General features: G+C 41.4%; 1 protein-coding gene across 1 annotated transcript in view; it reads left to right on the top strand.

Moving 5' to 3' along the window:
• Positions 1-21,469, top strand: part of LOC133576551 (steroid hormone receptor ERR2-like) — a 415,815-nt gene that overhangs the window by 185,022 nt on the left and 209,324 nt on the right. The window contains exon 2 of the mRNA XM_061929856.1: positions 11,705-11,786. The gene's annotated coding sequence lies outside the window, so the exon portion shown is untranslated. The remainder of the gene's footprint in view (positions 1-11,704; positions 11,787-21,469) is intronic.

Genomic DNA, 21,469 nt, shown 5'->3' with positions numbered 1-21,469 from the left:
AAGGATATCACCACATGGGCTCAGGAACACTTCAGAAAACCACTGTCAGTAAGTACAGTTTGTCGCTACATCTGTAAGTGCAAGTTAAAACTCTACTATGCAAAGCCAAAGCTATTTATCAACAACACCCAGAAACGCCGCCGGCTTTGCTGGGCCCGAGCTCATCTCAGATGGACTGATGCAAAGTGGAAAAGTCTTCTGTGGTCTGACGAGTCAACATTTCAAATAGTTTTTGGAAATGGTTTCCCATAATGCAGAACTGAGCAAATATTTTGACTCAGGGGGCGACATTGAGAGAAAAACTGTGTCTATATAAATGATATATACACATTTAGCTGTACAAATCTGCTGTACAGTATGTGTGTTTGGGTCCCTTTTTTTCAGGAACCCCAATACCAAAAGTCACAACGTCCGATAGAGTTCTAAAAAAAGTTATGACAGACCACTTTAAAAAAACGGAATGGAATTTTACAGTTCTTTACTGAATGGGACACCCAAAATGTACATAAAAATAAAGAAAGTGTGATTTACAATATTAACTATGAACAATAAAACACTGAATATTAACAACATATGAACATCGCTCCTCTTTTACTTCTCAGACCAGCTCCTCCGTAGTCGTGTATCTTTTACAATCGAGCAAAACACAACAAAAATGTAACAAACTAAAATCAATGCACCGAAGAGATCAGTCCTCACCATTGATTAAAATGATCAAATTCCAGTAAATATCGAACAAATTACATATTGTTATAAACATGTCTGTATACAGACTTGCAGTGTGTATATAAAACGTTGATGGAGGGTTTTGCAGTTGTTTTAGAGGACTTTGAAGGCTATAACGATGACTCCCATTAGCTGCATCTAACAAGTGTCTTCTTGTCTCTCATAATGATTGTGATTGATAGGCAACATAAAAAGTGCAGTTCCCCTTTAAGGACAACACATCATTCTAGTAACATAATTATCGTAGGGTTCGCCCAGGGGTCGTCAACCCGCGGCTCTGGAGCCGCATGCGGCTCTTTAGCGCCGCCCTAGTGGCTCTCTGGAGCTTTTTTAAAAATGTATGAAAAATGGCAAAAGCTGAGGGGGGAAAAAATATATTTTTTTGTTTTAATATGGTTTATGTAGGAGGACAAACATGACACAAGCCTCTCTAATTGTTACAAAGCACACTGTTTATATTAAACATGCTTCACTGATTCGAGTATCTGATTCGAGTATTTGGCGAGCGCCGCTTTGTCCTACTAATTTTGGCGGTCCTTGAACTCACCGTAGTTTGTTTACATGTATAACTTTCTCCGACTTTCTAGGACGTGTTTTATGCCACTTCTTTTTCTGTCTCATTTTGTCCACCAAACTTTTAACGTTGTGCATGAAAGGTGAGCTTTGTTGATGTTATTGACTTGTGTGGAGTGCTAATCAGACATATTTGGTCAGTGCATGAATGCAAGCTAATCGATGCTAACATGCTATTTAGGCTAGCTATATGTACATAGGTCATTTAGTTTCCTTTAAGTCCTCTTAATTCAATTTATATCTCATGACACACTATCTGTATGTAATATGGCTTTTAATTTTTAGCGTCTCCAGACAGATTTGTTTTTGTATTTTTGGTCCAATATGGCTCTTTCAACATTTTGGGTTGCCGACCCCTGGGCTAGGCGATATATCGAATATACTCAATATATCGCAGGTTTTGTCTCTGTGCGATGTAGAAAATGACTATATTGTGATTATTCGAGTATACGTTCTCATGCAGTTGCTTTTAGCTGCGGGCATTACACTACATGCTCTTCTCACTCTTTCTTGTCTCTCCTTCTCACAGAGACTTAAAACAAGCGCACCTTCTTACATACGTCACATACTGTCGCGCGTGCAACGTCATACGCCCTCGCCGATCAGAGAGGTAGGGGCATGGGTAACGTTAGCTGTGATGCTAGCGGAGTGGTGCGAGTGGTAATACGAGAGAAAGAAGGTGCGAGTCTGGTAACAAATGAAGGAATAATTCATTCCCAAGAAAAACAGCACGGGGTCCATCGTCTGGCGGTGGTTTGGCTTCAAGCGGGAAGATGTTGAACAGACAACCGTAATATGTCAAGTATGCGGCAAAAGCGTTGCTACAAAAAGTAGCAGCACTGCTAATGTAGCATCATTTGAAAAGTCACCCACTAGAGAATGAAGAGTGCTTGAAACTCCGCATGTCAACATCTCCGTTCACCCACAAAATGCCGAAGCAACTATTTCCAGATCAACACCGTATGAAAAAACTAGTCAACAACATAAGGAGATAACGTCCGCAGGAACCTACCACATAGCGAAGGACATACACTATTTGATTTCCTATTATGCAGCTCATTTTTATTTGACACTTATTGAAATATCTTGTGTGACATCTGTCATGTCTGTGATCATGTTTTGTTTAGTTATGTTTTGCTTGGTTTTTGGACACTTTTTAGTTCCTGTTTTCACTCCCTTGCTTTGTCACCATACCAACCATTAGTTTCACCTGGTTCATATCCTCATGTCACGCACCTGTCTCACGTTTTCACATTTTGAGTCACGCACCTGCTGTCACTAATCATGTCACTATTATTTAAGCTTCCAGTTGCCAGGCTGTCTTTCTGGCGACATCACTCTGCTTCATGCCATGTTTACGGTTCCATGCTTAGTTCACACTGTTTGTTTCATAGTCCATGCTGCCCTGTTCACGTCATCACAAGTAAGTTTTGTTTATTAATGCCACAGTTAGTGTTTTTGTTTCATGTTCACAGTTAATTGCCTTTGTGCTAGTCTTTGGTTTCATTAGTCAAGTTTGTTCTCCGCCATTGTGCGCGCCTTTTGTTTGCTTCTTTTTTTGTAGTTATAGTGTTAAAATAAAAGATGTCATTACCTTCACGCCATGTCCAGTCCAAATCCTTTGCACCATGGGAAAACAAACCACGCCAAAGTCCAAGTCTTGACAACATCATGCACAAAAGTGCACTTTATTTGTTTGAAACTATTGTAGTGGCGTTCTGTACAAAAAGTGCACTTTTATTTAGTTTTGTTTTGATATGTCATCTTAGTGACATCATGCACAAAAGTGCACTCATAGCTTGTTTTAAAATGTCTCTGACTATCTTGCACTTTCTGTTTTGGAAATGACATGAATGTTTGTGCCACTGCTTAATAACTGTTTAATAAATACAGTTTTGGTAAATTGACTTACCGGTAGTTGTGATTTCCCTCTCTGCATGAAAGTTTAAAATGAGCATATATTAACCCTTGTGTAATGTTCATATTGTTGTTACTCAGCCAGCGTTTGTGGGTCTGATGGACCCGTTGCATTTTGTGGCTTTTAATGCCTCATTTGTAGCTATATTTGAGGTCATTTAGTTTCCTTTAAGTCCTCTTAATTCAATTTATATCTCATGACACACTATCTGTATGTAATATGGCTTTAAATTTTTTGCGTCTCCAGACAGATTTGTTTTTGTATTTTTGGTCCAATATGGCTCTTTCAACATTTTGGGTTGCCGACCCCTGGGCTAGGCAACCCAGGGGTCGGTTAAATATGTTAAAATACTGAACAGATGTTTATTGGGATAAGGTAAACATCTGTTCAGTATTTTAACATAAAAGTGTTTGATTGTGAGGCATTAAAAGCCACAAAATGCAACGGGTCCATCAGACCCCCAGAATGCTGGCTGAGTAACAACAATATGAACGTTGCATGGAAAATATCTCTGCCAGTTTCTGCATCCCACAGGGATTCTTCTTTTGTGTTTCTGCACCTGCGGTTCCCACACAAGGTTGCAACATTGTTTGTCAACACTGTCTGCTCTCATTTTCTCGCACATTTGACCCTCTGATATTCTGTGTACCTACACTCTGTCCTCCTCCTGTCTAGGCCTGCTGTGTGTGTGTGTGTGTGTGTGTGTGTGTGTGTGTGTGTGTGTGTGTGTGTGTGTGTGTGTGTGTGTGTGTGTGTGTGTGTGTGTGTGTGTGTGTGAGAACATCAATTTCCACACTTCTATTAGCCCCAGGCCCAGTGGACCCGGACATATTATATGTAATAGAAATGTGTAGGGAGGGTGTATGGTATGTGGTCATAAAATATGTATTCTGATATATGTTCTTCACAGAAAATGAGCCAAAGTCAGTGAGTCTCAGTTTGAAAAATTAATTAGTTGTATCATTTTTCTTTTAATAAAAAATGAAAACGGGTCCCACAGACCCGAACACCACACAAGGTCCTAATTAATGAAGTATGAACAAGAATGTTTTAATGTAGACACATAGAATCATCATACTGCTGTGATTATATGCATCAAGTGTTCATTCAAGGCTAAGGCAAAATATTGAGATATATATCGTGTATCGTGACATGGCCTAAAAATATCGAGATATTAATAAAAGGCCATATCACCCAGCCCTAAATTATGGTCATGTTGTGAACCACTTTACACTGCCTCTGTGTCTAATTGGCGGTACTACACTCCACAGTCTCGGTCCCTTTTCCTGGTGTCCTCACTCGTCTTCATTGTTGTTGTTTTTTTAGCGTACTGTTATGAATAGGGATGTCCTATAATGGCTTTTTGCCGATATCCGATATTCCAATATTGTCCAACTCTTTAATTACCGATACCGATATCAACCGATATATGCAGTCGTGGAATTAACACATTATTATGCCTAATTTGGACAACCAGGTATGGTGAAGAGAAGGTACTTTTTAAAAAAAAATTAACAAAATAAGATAAATTAATTAAAAACATTTTCTTGAATAAAAAAGAAAGTAAAACAATATAAAAACAGTTACATAGAAACTAGTAATTAATGAAAATGAGTAAAATGAACTGTTAAAGGTTAGTACTAATAGTGGACCAGCAGCACGCACAATCATGTGTGCTTACGGACTGTATCCCTTGCAGTGTCATGTCTGTATAATCATGTTTTGTTTTAAGTCATGTTTTGTTTAGTTTCTGTCATTATGTCACTCCGGTTCAGGTCTCGTTTTGACAAAAGTAAGTTTCCATGTCCATGTCCTAGTTTTTGTTTAAGATTAGCTTCACTTGCGTTTTAGGCACGCTTGCCTCTTTTTTTTGTTGTTGATTGTGGTTGTATTGTTTATGTTCGCGGTAGTGCATGATTTATGTTAAATAAATCCTAGCCTACCTTCACGCTGTTGTCCGTAGCCGTCTATCTTGCGTTGGAAGAACAATCCCGCAGCAAGCTGCGACCCCCACTTGACAGATGAACTAACTATAAATACAAAAAAAAAGGATCAAACAAAAAGCGCGCACAGTGGCGGAGAATAAACTATGAACACTTAAACAAAAACATTAACTGTGGCTTGATAAACAAAAACTTACTGTGACAAGGGACATGAAGCAGGATCATAGAGGAGTGTGCAGAAGCATATATGGGGTGCGGTATGGGGTGCGAGGTCGTCAGAAAAACAAACTGAAAAACACTGAACTTAAATACTAGACATGATTAGCGAAAACAGGTGCGTGACTCAAGACGTGAAACAGGTGCGTGACGTGACAGGTGAAAACTAATGGTTGCTATGGTGACCAGACAAGGGAGTGAAAAAGACAGAAACTAAACAAAACATGACTTAAAACAAAACATGATAATACAGACATGACATGCAGACTGTATTGCTATATATTGATATATAATGTAGGAACCAGAATATTAATAACAGACAGAAAGAGGTTTTTTAGGGAGGTTGTTTGGGTTGGTGCACTAATTGTAAGTGTATCTTGTGTTTTTATGTTGATTTAATAAGAAAGAAAAAAAACGAAAAAAGAAAAAAAACGAGACCGATAAAAAAAAAAAACTATACCAATAATTTCCGATATTACATTTTAACGCATTTATCGGCCGATATTATCGGACATCTCTAGTTATGAAATGAACATTTATTAAATGGCTTTCTTTTTTGTATTTTTTCATAAGATTTTGGGATACTTTTTGATCAAAATCTCGCTTTTATTCTTCTCGCATTCAAATTTCTCCAGCTACTAAGTAATGTGTGACGCATTTGCATTTCATTCTCCGGCATGCATATTTTTTAATCATGTTCCCGCGTGGCCCTGCCCAGTGCTCTTGTTAAAGTCAGGCCAGCGCTTCTTATTGAGTGAGTGGTGTGCAGCTTCAAGCTGTAAGTGATGACTGCCGCTGACGGATTGTCCCTCGCCGCACTGACTGCTCGCACTTCCACCGCCCTTTCCCCCCCCCCCCCACCATCTCTGCCTGAGTGGACGTGAGGGCTCACCCGGCGGTGCAAGACTAATAACACCTCCGCCGGGCCATCAGTCCATCCTGCAACGAGGCGGCTTACCTTTCACTCGATGGCCGCTCGTGTAGTGTAGAGTCAGCTTCCTCTAGCGTCCCCTGACTGTCATTGATGGCCACTGTCATATAGGGGGGGGGGCTTGGTGCTTAGTATGCTTAGCAAGGGTAAAGTAGTGTCATGTGTATGGGCACTAGGGTTTCATATTCGACAAAATGAAAAAATGTCGGGGCTTCACGGTGGCAGAGGGGTTAGTGCATCTGCCTCACAATACGAAGGTCCTGAGTAGTCTTGGGTTCAATCCCGGGCTCGGGATCTTTCTGTGTGGAGTTTGCATGTTCTCCCCGTGACTGCGTGGGTTCCCTCCGGGTACTCCGGCTTCCTCCCACCTCCAAAGACATGCACCTGGGGATAAGTTGATTGGCAACACTAAATTGGCCCTAGTGTGTGAATGTGAGTGTGAATGTTGTCTGTCTATCTGTGTTGGCCCTGCGATGAGGTGGCGACTTGTCCAGGGTGTACCCCGCCTTCCGCCCGATTGTAGCTGAGATAGGCTCCAGCGCCCCCCGCGACCCCAAAGGGAATAAGCGGTAGAAAATGGATGGATGGATGGAAAAAATGTCGATTATGAAACTTCTTTGACAAAATGTGTTATTTTCTGATCAGTCGCTTCATAAAATCTTAATTTATAGACTGCCTGGAATGTTTATGTTTACACATTTATTCTTTAAGGCAGTGGTCCCCAACCACCTGTCCGGGGACCGGTACCGGTCCGTGACGCATTTGCTACCGGGCCGCACGGAATCATTTTCTCCAACGTAACTTTGGCCTGTCCCACTAACCACACCAATGAATTGTTATTAGAGATGTCCGATAATATTGGCCTGCCGATAAATGCGTTAAAATGTAATATCGGAAATTATTTTTTTTATTATCAGTATGTTTTTGTTTGTTTGTTTGTTTGTTTTGTTTTTTTAATTTAATTTTATTAAATCAACATAAAAAACACAAGATACACTTACAATTAGTGCACCAACCCAAAAAACCTCCCTCCCCCATTCACACTCATTCACACAAAAGGGTTGTTTCTTTCTGTTATTAATATTCTGGTTCCTACATTATATATCAATACAGTCTGCAAGGGATACAGTCCGTAAGCACACATGATTGTGCGTGCTGCTGGTCCACTAATAGTACTAACCTTTAACAGTTAATTTTACAAATTTTCATTGATTACTAGTTTCTATGTAACTGTTTTTATATTGTTTTACTTTCTTTTTTATTCAAGAAAATGTTTTTAATTTATTTATCTTATTTAATTTTTCTTCACCATACCTGGTTGTCCAAATTAGGCATAATAATGTGTTCATTCCACGACTGTATATATCGGTTGATATCGGTATCGGTTGATATCGGTATCGGTAATTAAAGAGTTGGACAATATCGGATATCGGCAAAAAGCCATTATCGGACATCCCTACTTGTTATTAGATGTATATTACAACTCCTGATAGGAAGTCGCCATTTGTTATAGTACAACAATGCACATTAATGAACATATACAGTGTTAATATGCCAGATTGTAGCCAAAGGTTAATTTCCATCTGCAGGGTCATTGTACATAGTGTCATGATCCGTGGCCCGGATCATGTTTTTGTTATATTCTGTTAGTTTTGGAGTCAATCAATCAATTAATGTTTATTTATATAGCCCTAAATCACAAGTGTCTCAAAGGGCTGCACAAGCCACAACGACATCCTCGGTACAGAGTCCCTTAGTTCCTGTTTTGGTGCACCCTTGTTTGTTTTTAGTTACCATGGGTGCTTATTGTTTCCACCTGTCTCTGATTGGTGCCCGGGACGCTCACCTGTTTTCCGAGCACTAATCAGAGGGACTATTTAAGCCTGCCTTTGCCGGTCAGTCGTCCTGGCTTCATTGTTTGCTTTATGCAACAGGTTACGTGAGTATTCCTTGTCTTTTGCCTATGCTAAGTGGTAGCCTTAGCTTCGAGTGTGATCGGCACTTTGTTCCGTCGGCTTGTTTTCTGTTTTGGCACTTGTTCAAGTTTTTGAGAATAAATCATGTTCCTACCTGCACGTCTTGTCCGGAGTGGTCCGTTTGCATCCCGGGGGAAATAACCCCACAGTAAGATGTGACCCCCCCCCCCCCCCCCCCCCCCCCCGCGATGACACATAGCAGGGGTTCTTGATCTGTTTGACCTCAGGACCCAACTCCAATATTAACACTGAATTAGTCATTTAACTCTTGATTTTGATCGTATTCAATAAAATTCCATACCTACCCTACATACAGTTTAATACCTTGTAAAATGATATAAAAGCATGTGTTGATCACAAAGATTATATTATCAATTTAACAAATAAACTTTAGGCCTAGGTCAGGCTAATTAGAAAAAATAAATGTACACACAATATGTATTATGTTGTGCTAAAATAAATTAGTAATAAATATGTTTCTTAACTAAACTGTCAATAAAATTAAAGTGCAAATAAAAATACAGCTGCACCACTTTAGTCATAATTTTTGCGCTTAAGAAGTTTCTCTCTGACATTAGCGCCAGACTTCTTCTGTTTGTTCTACATTGTCATTACTGCCACAAGTGGTGGAAAAGTGTATTACAACTAAGTACCGCTGGGGCCTATACGAACCACAGCTGAAAAATTGATTGATTGATTGAGAAGTTTATTGACATCTTTAAATAAATGCTTTAAAAAGTAATATCAGAAATTATTGGTATCGTTTTTTTTAATATCAGCATCGTTTTTGTTGTTTTTTATTAAATCAACATACAAAACACAAAATACACTTACAATTAGCGCACTAACCCAAAACACCTCCCTCCCCCATTCACACTCATTCACACAAAAGGGTTGTTTCTTTCTGTTATTAATATTCTGGTTCCTACATTATATATCAATATATATCAATACAGTCTGCAAGGGATACAGTCCGTAAGCACACATGATTGTGCGTGCTGCTGGTCCACTAATAGTACTAACCTTTAACAGTTAATTTTACTCATTCTCATTAATTACTAGTTTCTATGTAACTGTTTTTATATTGTTTTACTTTATTTTTTATTCAAGAAAATGTTTTTAATTTATTTATCTTATTTTATTTTATTATTTTTTTTAAAAAGGACCTTATCTTCACCATTCCTGGTTGTCCAAATTAGTCAAATCTGTGACATCATTTCTTGTGATGTCACACGGGGCATTTCTTGTCGGGACGGGAGTCGTTCCCAGGGATTCGAATAAAGAACCAACTATTTTTCTTTACTATAGTGGTCTCGATAACGGGTACCGGTTCTCAAAAAGGGATTCGAGTCCGAGGACTCGGTTCTTTTCTTATCGAACAACAGGGAAAACCGGTTTCGAGCATCATCCCTACCGGCAACACAGTAAGTGTGCACGCTTTGTAGAGATGCGCGGATAGGCAATTTATCTCATCCGCAACCGCGTCAGAAAGTCGTCATCCATCCGCCATCCACCCGATGTAACGTTTGATCAAAACTGCATCCGCCCGCCATCCGCCCGTTGTTATATATCTAATATTAATTAAAAAAAAAAAAAAAGGGTGAAAACTACGCGAATTGCACCTTGTGCAGACAAAATTTTTCGATCGGACACGGAGGAATTAGCGATGTAAAAGACCACGTTGGGACAAAAAAACACAAGTCTAATGCCGTTGCTAGCGATACAAGTGGAAAACTTTCAACGTTTTTCGTCGCCCAAACAGATTCTTTGGATGTGATAAATGCCGAAGTTTTATTTACGGAGGCAATAATTGAGCATGGACTTCCAATCGCACTGGCTGATCACATGGGACAGTTAATAATGTAATGCAACCTTTAAAAATCATTACGCGGTGATCGCGATCCCAAAAATAAACTTTTCTTGCATGATAATGTCCAGAAAATTTCGCTTTATATTACTATAGAGTCCTTTTAACGAATGAGTTTGATGGTTTATCACAAACCTTAAATGAAATTCCATGGCCACCGTCCTGCTCTCTATATCAACCAGGGTGAGCCCCACCCCTTTCGTGAGCGCACTGTGCGCGGAGTGACCCCTGTTACGCGCCCCCGGCAACAGGGGTGGCAAGCAGGTAAGCTGCGCGGGCGGAGCGCGCGGAGTGACCCATGTTACGAGCCCCCGGCCACGGGGGTGGCGGGCAGGTAAGCTGCTTACCTGCTGCGCGTGACGCCGGCCGCGGCGAAAGCGGACGAGGCGGGGTGTCGGTGCGGTGGGCGCGGTAGTGACCCTGGACGTGCGTCGGGCCCTTCTCGCGGATCGCCTCAGCTACGGCTCCCGGTGGGGCCCTCTCGGGGGAAGGGGCCTCGGTCCCGGACCCCGGCGAGGCGTCCCTTCTCCGCTCCGTAAAAGTGTCCATCTCTTTTCTTTTTTTTTCTTCTGTTGTGGCATATGCTGCAGGTGCCTGCTCGTTTTTCGTATGTGGGTAACAACATTTAACTATGTATATATATTTCCGAATTGGTTTAACTGCCACCCGCAAAAAAAAAAAAAAAAAAAAATATCTAATTAATCCGCCCGACCCGACCCGCGAGCGGATAAAATCTTATTTTTTTTAATTTCATCCGCCCGATCCGCGGATAATCCGCGGACTCCGCGGTTGTGTCCGCAAACCGCGCATCTCTAACGCTTTGACACACTTATAGTTCAGGAGCGGAAGCTTTACACCAACAAATCTAGTCTGTAAATCAGTACAACTCAATGAGCGTAATGTTTTAACGCCATCAAATAAAGAGACCCTCGAAGAAAGCGAGAGAGGGGACGGAGACAAGCAAATGATTTGTCTTCTTACTCCACTTTGCTATTACTCAGGGGGGCGAAATGGCGCCATGAAAGATGAGCTTCAGTTGATAGACTCGTGATTCGTTAACTTCACACGCACTCTCGGGGAATCCTGAGGCCACGCTCCCCCTGCCGCCGCCCCGGGCAATTATTCTCTTTTTGAAATTCAACATGCACACGAGTGTGTGTGTGTGTGTGTGTGTGTGTGTGTGTGTGTGTGTGAGTGTGTGTGTTATGAATGCAGGTCGGTGCGGGATCTGCATGCATATCCCCCAACTTATCTTAAAAGCGGCCAAATCCGCCGGCGCCCCGTATCAGCGGCAGTCAAATCCGCTAACATCTAAAAGCTCTGCTACCTAGTGGTGGCTCACTCCGTAGATGAGACCCTCGGAAAAAAAAAAAAAAAAGCGTGAGCTGACAAAGAACATACCTTCAATTAGCCAAACCATTAACATTTTAGAGGAAGTCAGTGTTTGGATCCCTTGGGCTTCCCGTCACTAGCCCACTCACTGCTGTCCTTTTCATATTCAAATACACAACTTTAAAGGTACGCCACATCTAATCCAAAAAAATGGTCTTTTAGATGGAGCTAATGCTTGGAGGTGTAAATGGCAGCCGATGGAAGAAGAAGAAGAAGAGGAGTCCAACAATCAGCACCACCCCTCGTGAGTCCGAACACCTGCATCTCCCAGCAAGCTTGTATTGTCTTTTCTCATTTAGCAGGCGATTAGTCAATCAAACGAGCTCGCTTGCATTTAAGGAAGGGTCTCTCTGAGGGTTGCATCATTATGCTGTTTTCTCCACAAAAGACTATTGATTTACCGTATTTTCCGCACTATAAGGCGCACCGGATTATTAGCCGCACCTTCAATGAATTACATATTTCATAACTTTGTCCACCAATAAGCCGCCCCGGATTATAAGCCGCGCCTACGCTGCGCTAAAGGGAATGTCAAAAAAACAGTCAGATAGTTCAGTCAAACTTTAATAATATATTGAAAACCAGCGTTCTAACAACTCTGTCCCAAAATGTACGCAAATGTGCAATCACAAACATAGTAAAATTCAAAATGGTGTAGAGCAATAGCAACATAATGTTGCTCGAACGTTAATGTCACAACACACAAAATATACATAGCGCTCACCTTCTGAAGTTATTCTTCATTCGTAAATCCTTCGAATTCTTCGTCTTCGGTGTCCGAATTGAAAAGTTGCGCAAGCGTGGGATGCAAAATGGCCGGTTCCGTCTCGTAGAAGTCATCGGAGTCAGTGTCGCTGTTGTTGTCCAGTAGTTCTGTGAATCCTGCCTTCCGGAAAGCTCGGACCACAGTTGTGACCGAAATATCTGCCCAGGCATTTACGATCCACTGGCAAATGTTGGCGTATGTCGTCCGGCGCTGTCTGCCCGTCTTAGTGAAGGTGTGTTCGCCTTCGGAGCTGTGTGAAAAAAGCCACCCGGCCTCTTCGCGTAAACTTCCCTTAACCACTCGCTCATCTTTTCTTCATCCATCCATCCCTTCGAGTTAGCTTTTATGATGACGCCGGCTGGAAAGGTCTCTTTTGGCAAGGTCTTCCTTTTGAATATCACCATGGGTGGAAGTTAGCATGGCAAGCTAGAACCACAGTGAAGGATGACTTCTCATTCCCTGTGGTGCGAATATTCACCGTACGTGCTCCCGTTCCACAGTGCGGTTCACAGGAATATCAGTTGCTGTGAAATACGGTAGTAATCCGTGTGCGGATGGAGAGATTGCGTCTTTTTATGAACCGGATCCTTGTCGCTTAGTAGGAGCCATTTTGTGGTCTTTACAGATGTAAACAGGAAATGAAACGTACGGTGATATCCGCGCGTTTTTTCTTCTTCTTCCGGGGGCGGGTGGTTGCTTACAGTAGAAGAAGAAGCGCTTCCTGTTCTATGGGGGCGGGTGCTTTCCTTGGCGGTTGCTTGCGTAGAAGAAGAAGCGCTTCCTGTTCTACCGGGAAAAAAGATGGCGGCTGTTTACCGAAGTTGCGAGATCGAAACTTTATGAAAATGAATCGTAATAAAGCGCACCGGGTTATAAGGCGCACTGTCAGCTTTTGAGAAAATGTGTGGTTTTTAGGTGCGCCTTATAGTGCGGAAAATACGGTATTACATTTTTTGGGAGTCCAGCTGCAGACTTCTCATGGCAGATAGGACAGAGAGGGGTATAACATGACCTAAGCCAGGGGTCCCCAAACTTTTTCACTTGCATTGGGTTAAAAAATATACAGTTGTGGTCAAAAGTTTACATACACTTGTAAAGAACATAATGTCATGGCTGTCTTGAGTTTCCAATAATTTCTACAACTCTTATTTTTTTGTGATAGAGTGATTGGAGCACATACTTGTTGGTCACAAAAAAACATTCATGAAGTTTGCTTCTTTTATGAATTTATTATGGGTCTACTGAAATTGTGACCAAATGTGCTGGGTCAAAAGTATACATACAGCAATGTTAATATTTGGTTACATGTTCCTTGGCAAAGATATGTTTCTATGTTTTGTCTAGTGTTTATCTATTGTTTTTCATGTTTTTATTTCTATTTTAATTGTCTATTATACATTCTAACTTTCTATTTTTATTTTTTACCTTTTTATTTTTATTTTAATAATTTTTTTATTTTATTTTATATACTTTGTAGCACTTTGAGATTTTAACAAATGTAAAGTGCGTTACAAATTCCATCCATCTTCTTCTTCCGCTTATCCGAGGTCGGGTCGCGGGGGCAGCAGCCTAAGCAGGGAAGCCCAGACTTCCCTCTCCCCAGCCACTTCGTCCAGCTCCTCCCGGGGGATCCCGAGGCGTTCCCAGGCCAGCCGGGAGACATAGTCTTCCCAACGTGTCCTGGGTCTTCCTCGTGGCCTCCTACCGGTTGGACATGCCCTAAACACCTCCTTAGGGAGGCGCTCGGGTGGCATCCTGACCAGATGCCCGAACCACCTCATCTGGCTCCTCTCGATGCGGAGGAGCAGCGGCTTTACTTTGAGCTCCCCCCGGATGACAGAGCTTCTCACCCTATCTCTATGGGAGAGCCCCGCCACCCGGCGGAGGAAACTCATTTCGGCCGCTTGTACCCGTGATCTTGTCCTTTCGGTCATAACCCAAAGCTCATGACCATAGGTGAGGATGGGAACGTAGATCGACCGGTAAATTGAGAGCTTTGCCTTCCGGCTCAGCTCCTTCTTCACCACAACGGATCGATACAGCGTCCGCATTACTGAAGACGCCGCACCGATCCGCCTGTCGATCTCACGATCCACTCTTCCCTCACTCGTGAACAAGACTCCGAGGTACTTGAACTCCTCCACTTGGGGCAAGATCTCCTCCCCAACCCGGAGATGGCACGTTACAAATTCATTATTATTATTATTATTATTATTATTATTATGTCACGTTATCGATGGGAAAATGCATTTTTAGACAATATGATTTGCCTGAGCGGCTCGGAGACACCGAGAGTAACAAGCGGTAGAAAATGGATTAGAAAAGTCCGATTTAAAAAAATAATAATTGGGAAAAAAAAATAATAAATGATAAATGGGTTATACTTGTATAGCGCTTTTCTACCTTCAAGGTACTCAAAGCGCTTTGACACTATTTCCACATTCACCCATTTACACACACATTCACACACTGATGGCGGGAGCTGCCATGCAAGGCGCTAACCAGCAGCCATCAGGAGCAACGGGTGAAGTGTCTTGTTCAAGGACACAACGGACGTGACTAGGATGGTAGAAGGTAGGGATTGAACCCCAGTAACCAGCAACCCTCCGATTGCTGGCACGGCCACTCTACCAACTTCGCCACGCCGTCCCCAATAATAATAATTAAATACATTTATGTATATATATATATATATAAAATTGATTTTAAAAAATTACACTTGGGACTTCTCGCGGACATAATTTGGGGATCCCTGACCTAAGCTTACAGTAGGCCTGGCAATATAGGACTGCACCAATCGATTATTTTAGTAATGTTGATTAGTTTGTTCGATTAATCTAGTAGTCAGATAAAACACAGCCTCAATGCATTTTTTAGGAAAATCGTTGAAATAAAGATTTGAAGAGTTTTTTATGCTCGCTATAACTTTGTTTTTTCCAAGAATCGCACATCATTAACATTGAAAACTTCTGCTGCAAAAAATACCACCCACACACACACCACTGGTCTCATGTGCACTTTGTTGCAGCGCTCTTGCGGAAACTATATATGAAACCCAAAACCAGTGAAGTTGGCACGTTGTGTAAATGGTAAATAAAAACAGAATACAATGATTTGCAAATAATTTTCAACCTATATTCAATTAAATAGACTGCAAAGACAACATATTTAATGTTCAAACTGAGAAGCATCATTTTTTTTTTGTAAATAATCATTAACTTAGAATTTAATGGCAGCAACACATTGCAAAAAAGTTGGCACAGAGGCTATTTTACCACTGTGTTACATGGCCTTTCCTTTTAACAACACGTTAACGAGGAGACTAATTTTTGAAGCTTTTCAGGTGGAATTCTTTCCCATTCTTGCTTGATGTACAGCTTAAGTTGTTCAACAGTCCGGGGTCTCACACATTTTCAATGGTAGACATGTCTGGACTAAAGGCAGGCCAGTCTAGTACCCGCACTCTTTTACTACAAAGCCACGCTGTTGTAACACGTGCAGAATGTGGCTTCGCATTGTCTTGCTGAAATAAGCAGGGGCGTCCATGATAACGTTGCTTGGATGGCAACATATGTTGCTCCAAATCCTGTATGTACTTTTCAGCATTAATGGTGCCTTCACAGATGTGTAAGTTACCCATGCCTTGAGCACTAATACACCCCCATACCATCACAGATGCTGGCTTTTGAACTTTGTGCCTAGAACAGTCCGGATGGATTGCCAGAGACTTCTCCAATCATCTTAATATTTGCAATATGCACATTTTGTAGATCGCTATGTCGGATATATTACAGTACGTCTTCATCGCATACATGTTGCCTCCGCTCTGTGCGTATCGCTTGCAACATCCGGTTCTACAGTGCTGTTTCGGTGATCAAAGGCTTTTTTTTTTTTTTTTTTGGACAAATTTTCTGTGCAAATAATAAGCTATATCCATTCATACTGTAACAACCTACTCGTGTTAAGATTTACAATAAGGCCTGGTTTTATTGATATTCAGGGTTCTCATGATCGTAAACACACCATGCCTGAAAGGAGATTGGCGCAGGATTAGGAAGTGTTGTGTGTCTGTGAGTGAAGCATGGAGACGGACGTGTGTGCACGGGAGGGAATACGTGTTAGAAATGAGCTAGTTGTTAGCATAAGATTGGCAATAAAAGTTCAAAAGAGCGTCAGACTTTGTGTGCCTTTGTCTGCACGCTACAATATGTTATGTTATTTGTATTTGTTTTCACATAAATATCCTCATTTTTAAAGGGGGACTGCACAATTTTGCTTAGAGTTCACAATCATTATGAAATACATGACAACGGATGTTTTTTTTTAATGGACTCTAATTCGTTAATAAACGTTAATAATGTAAGTAACGTAAATGGGAGGTCCTCTATTCCGCCCCAAAAAAACAATAAAAAACATTCAAAAACGCCAACAATACTCCATTTACATTTTGTGACTTGAATATTAACCAAGTTTTAGTGATCTTATTGTAAGCGCTAACGCAGACAAACTATTTATAGCGATGTCGTGATCACGAGTTTGCGTGCCAATGTTGACATGATTGACTGATCAGCTGCTACCTCATTTCCTTGCTCGTCAAACTTTATTGTAGACCATAAATCATGCCTCTCACCTGGATAGTAGATAGTTGAGGTATAATCGGACGATTTGGTACACTTTGACAACCAATTTAGACCCGAGAATGGCGCGAACGACACAAAAAGACGCTTGGTTCCAGCACCCTTTTCTTCGATTATGAGTCATTCTTCATCTAAATGGGAATATATGAACATCAGTTGGCATTCTAACGACAGCAGACCTTGTACAGTAAGTGATGTTTTAATATGACCGTTGGCTCTCATAGAGTCTGCCGTGAGTAGTAATCAGTGATGTACCGGTAGTTTAAAAAAAAAAAAAAAAAGGAATGTCGTGATGCGTTTTTGTATTTAATGCAATGTGTATGCTTAAAATGATCAGAATACGTAAATATGAAATGTTATTATAAATTTGCCCGTTACTAAATTACATATATATTACATTATATATTTATAAAACCTTAATGGAGGTGTTTGGATGTTTTTTTAAGCGTGTGGAGGGAGGTGTGGCCAGCGCGCTTGCAGAAGCAAAGGTCACCGCCGCTGTCTATGGTGCTGAGGACGAGCACCATCAGATAGGGGCGGGGCATGTGCTGACGGCAAGACACAGCTGGCAGGTGATTAGATTTCACAGGTGGTACGTGTTAATCTAATCATCTGTTGTCTTTAACAGACGCGGCCGAGAGCAGGAGGGGAGGAGGATACGGATGTGGCTGAAAAGTCACGTGCTGCGGGAGCGAAAAGTGTGAGCAAATTCTATGGACATTAAATCATTGTTCAAAACTGCAAGCTTGGCTCTTGGAACGGCTGGGAAGCGACTTCCACAAAGGGTTTTTTTAGGCAGAATAGAGCGACTCCCTATAGGCTTCTTTGTAAGCGGACTTTTGATTGCATTTATTAAATATTTAGAATTCATAAAAATAAAAATAAATGACATCCATTGTCATGTCTTTCATCATGATTGTGAACAAAAGGCAAAATTCCCCCAAAAAGTGAAGTTCTCCTTTAAGGTGTGGCGGCTTTTATTTTGCCGTGGCGACTCGCCACATTCTACATGTAACACATTATTATGCCTAATTTTGTTGTGATGCCCCGCTGGATGCATTAAACAATGTAACAAGATTTTCCAAGTTATAGAAAAAATTCCAACAAGGCACTGCCATATTTATTTTTGAAGTCACAAAGTGCATTATTTTTTTTAACATTCCTCAAAACAGAAGCTTAGAATTTGGGACATGCTCTCACTGAGAGAGCATGAGGAGGTTGAAGTGGGCGGGGTTGAGGTGGGGGGTAGGGGGCAGCGGGGGGGTGTATATTGTAGCGTCCCGGAAGAGTTAGTGCTGCAAGGGGTTCTGGGTATTTGTTCTGTTGTGTTTAAATGATAAATAATAATGATAAATGGGTTGTACTTGTATAGCGCTTTTCTACCTTCAAGGTACTCAAAGCGCTTTGACACTACTTCCACATTTACCCATTCACACACACATTCACACACTGATGGAGGGAGCTGCCATGCAAGGCGCTAACCAGCACCCATCAGGAGCAAGGGTGAAGTGTCTTGCTCAGGACACAACGGACATGACGAGGTTGGTACTAGGTGGGAATTGAACCAGGTACCCTCGGGTTGCGCACGGCCACTCTACCACTGCGCCACGCCGTCCCGTTTAAGTTGTGTTACGGTGCGGATGTTCTCCTGAAATGTGTTTGTCATTCCTGTTTGGTGTGGGTTCACAGTGTGGCACATATTTGTAACAGTGTTCAAGTTGTTTGTACGGCCACCCTCAGTGTGACCTGTATGGCTGTTGACCAAGTATGCTTGCATTCACTTGTGTGTGTGAAAAGCCATAGATATTATGTGACTGGGCCGGCACGTGAAGGCAGTGCCTTTAAGGTTTATTGACGCTCTGTACTTCTCCCTACGTCAAATTATACCTTTTGAAACTGATACCGATAATTTTGAAACCGATACCGATAATTTCCGATATTACATTTTAAAGCATTTATCGGTCGATAATTTCGGCAGTCCGATATTATCGGACATCCCTAGTTACGACTTCAACATTTCTCGACCGATTTGAAAAATTCCAACACCAACCATTTCAACCCTTTCAGACCATTCAAGTTTTTTTTACCATTTTCAAAAACATTCCCGCTTTTCTTGACTTAATGTTTTCAGCCGTTTGTGTAGATCAGGGAGTCCAAATTGCGGCCCGGGGGCCTTTTGCGGCCCGCAGCTAATTGTTTGCAAAAAATCAATGTTATAATGAATTATTGATTTATTCAAGGCTCCAATTACTTCAAATATATCACATTAAAATCTTTTATGTGGAAAAAATATTGTATATATTGTGTGGTTACCAGATAAAAACATCAAAGTTTTCTTTGACAAAAGAGCATAAAACAAACAAAATAGTTCAAACGTAAAATCGACAGATATATCTGAAGTTGATCTCGTAACTTGAGTGTTGAAAGTAAAACAAATAATAATAAAAATTAGGGATGTCCGATAATATCGGACTGCCGATATTATCGGCCGATAAATGCTTTAAAATGTATCGGAAATTATCGGTATCGGTTTCGAAATTATCGGTATCGGTTTCAAAAAGTAAAATGTATGACTTTTTAAAACACCGCTGTGTACACGGACGTAGGGAGAAGTACAGAGCGCCAATAAACCTTAAAGGCACTGCCTTTGCGTGCCGGCCCAGTCACATAATATCTACGGCTTTTCACACACACAAGTGAATGCCACGCATACTTGGTCAACAGCCATACAGGTCACACTGAGGGTGGCCGTATAAACAACTTTAGCACTGTTACAAATATGTGCCACACTGTGAACCCACACCATACAAGAAAGACAAACACATTTCGGGAGAACATCCGCACCGTAACACAACATAAACACAACAGAACAAATAGGGACGGCGTGGCGAAGTTGGTAGAGTGGCCGTGCCAGCAATCGGAGGGTTGCTGGTTACTGGGGTTCAATCCCCACCTTCTACCATCCTAGTCACGTCCGTTGTGTCCTTGGGCAAGACACTTCACCCCTTGCTCCTGATGGCTGCTGGTTAGCGCCTTGCATGGCAGCTCCCGCCATCAGTGTGTGAATGTGTGTGTGAATGTGGAAATAGTGTCAAAGCGCTTTGAGTACCTTGAAGGTAGAAAAGCGCTATACAAGTATAACCCATTTATCATTTATTTACCCAGAACCCCTTGCAGCACTAACTCTTCCGGGACGCTACAATATACACCCCCCGCTATCCCCTAACATCCCCCCCAGCCCCACCTCAACCTCCTAATGCTCTCTCAGGGAGAGCATGTCCCAAATTCCAAGCTGCTGTTTTGAGGCATGTTTAAAAAAAATAATGCACTTTGTGACTTCAATAATAAATATGGCAGTGCCTTGTTGGCATTTTTTTCCATAACTTGAGTTGATTTATTTTGGAAAACCTTGTTACATTGTTTAATGCATCCAGCGGGGCATCACAACAAAATTAGGCATAATAATGTTGTGACGTAACATAATCAGGTAATAAGAAGGGAATAGAGATGCGCGGATAGGCAATTATTTCATCCGCAACCGCGTCAGAAAGTCGTCAACCATCCGCCATTCACCCGATGTAACGTTTGATCAGAACTGCATCCGCCCACCATCCGCCCGTTGTTATATATCTAATATTAATAAAAAAATTTAAAAAAGGGTGAAAACTACGCGAATTGCACCTTGTGCAGACAAGATTTTTCGATCGGACACGGAGGAATTAGCGATGTAAAAGACCACGTTGGGACAAAAAAACACAAGTCTAATGCCGTTGCTAGCGATACAAGTGGAAAACTTTCAACGTTTTTCGTCGCCCAAACAGATTCTTTGGATGTGATAAATGCCGAAGTTTTATTTACGGAGGCAATAATTGAGCATGGACTTCCAATCGCACTGGCTGATCACATGGGACAGTTAATAATGTAATGCAACCTTTAAAAATCATTACGCGGTGATCGCGATCCCAAAAATAAACTTTTCTTGCATGATAATGTCCAGAAAAATTCGCTTTATATTACTATAGAGTCCTTTTAACGAATGAGTTTGATGGTTTATCACAAACCTTAAATGAAAGAAGTCCTTTGTTCTCCTGCACCATGCATGCGCAATCCTGTCGGCTGTATTTCACAGCACGACATACTGTAAAAAGTGTTTATACTATTTATACTTTCAATTAACAAATTGAAGTCTTGTGAAAGGTTGACAGGATAACTGGCATTAACTGTCAAAATAATTTCAAACTATTGAAGTTAGCTTACAGAATAAACATGTCAATCAACCCATATGATTTTTGCTGTAATATTTTTGTTTTGAAAAGTCACTGTGACTGATAGAAAAGTGATGGTTTTAGCAACATTTTAACCTGTCTGAATGCTAATAGTCATTTTGCGTCGGGGGGTGAAGCCCTGAACCCTCCACCAGGACTTTGTCCTGGACCTACTGGGGCCTGCGGCCCTTGGACCCTGGCTACTAGGTTTTTCTGATTTAAAAGTTGGCAGGTATGGTGAGGTTATAAAGCTTTTGCC

The sequence above is a fragment of the Nerophis lumbriciformis genome, linkage group LG34 (assembly GCF_033978685.3).
Source record: "Nerophis lumbriciformis linkage group LG34, RoL_Nlum_v2.1, whole genome shotgun sequence".
Taxonomy (NCBI): domain Eukaryota; kingdom Metazoa; phylum Chordata; class Actinopteri; order Syngnathiformes; family Syngnathidae; genus Nerophis; species Nerophis lumbriciformis.
The sequence above is the reverse complement of the archived record's forward strand: the minus strand, read 5'-3'. Positions and strand labels throughout refer to the sequence as shown.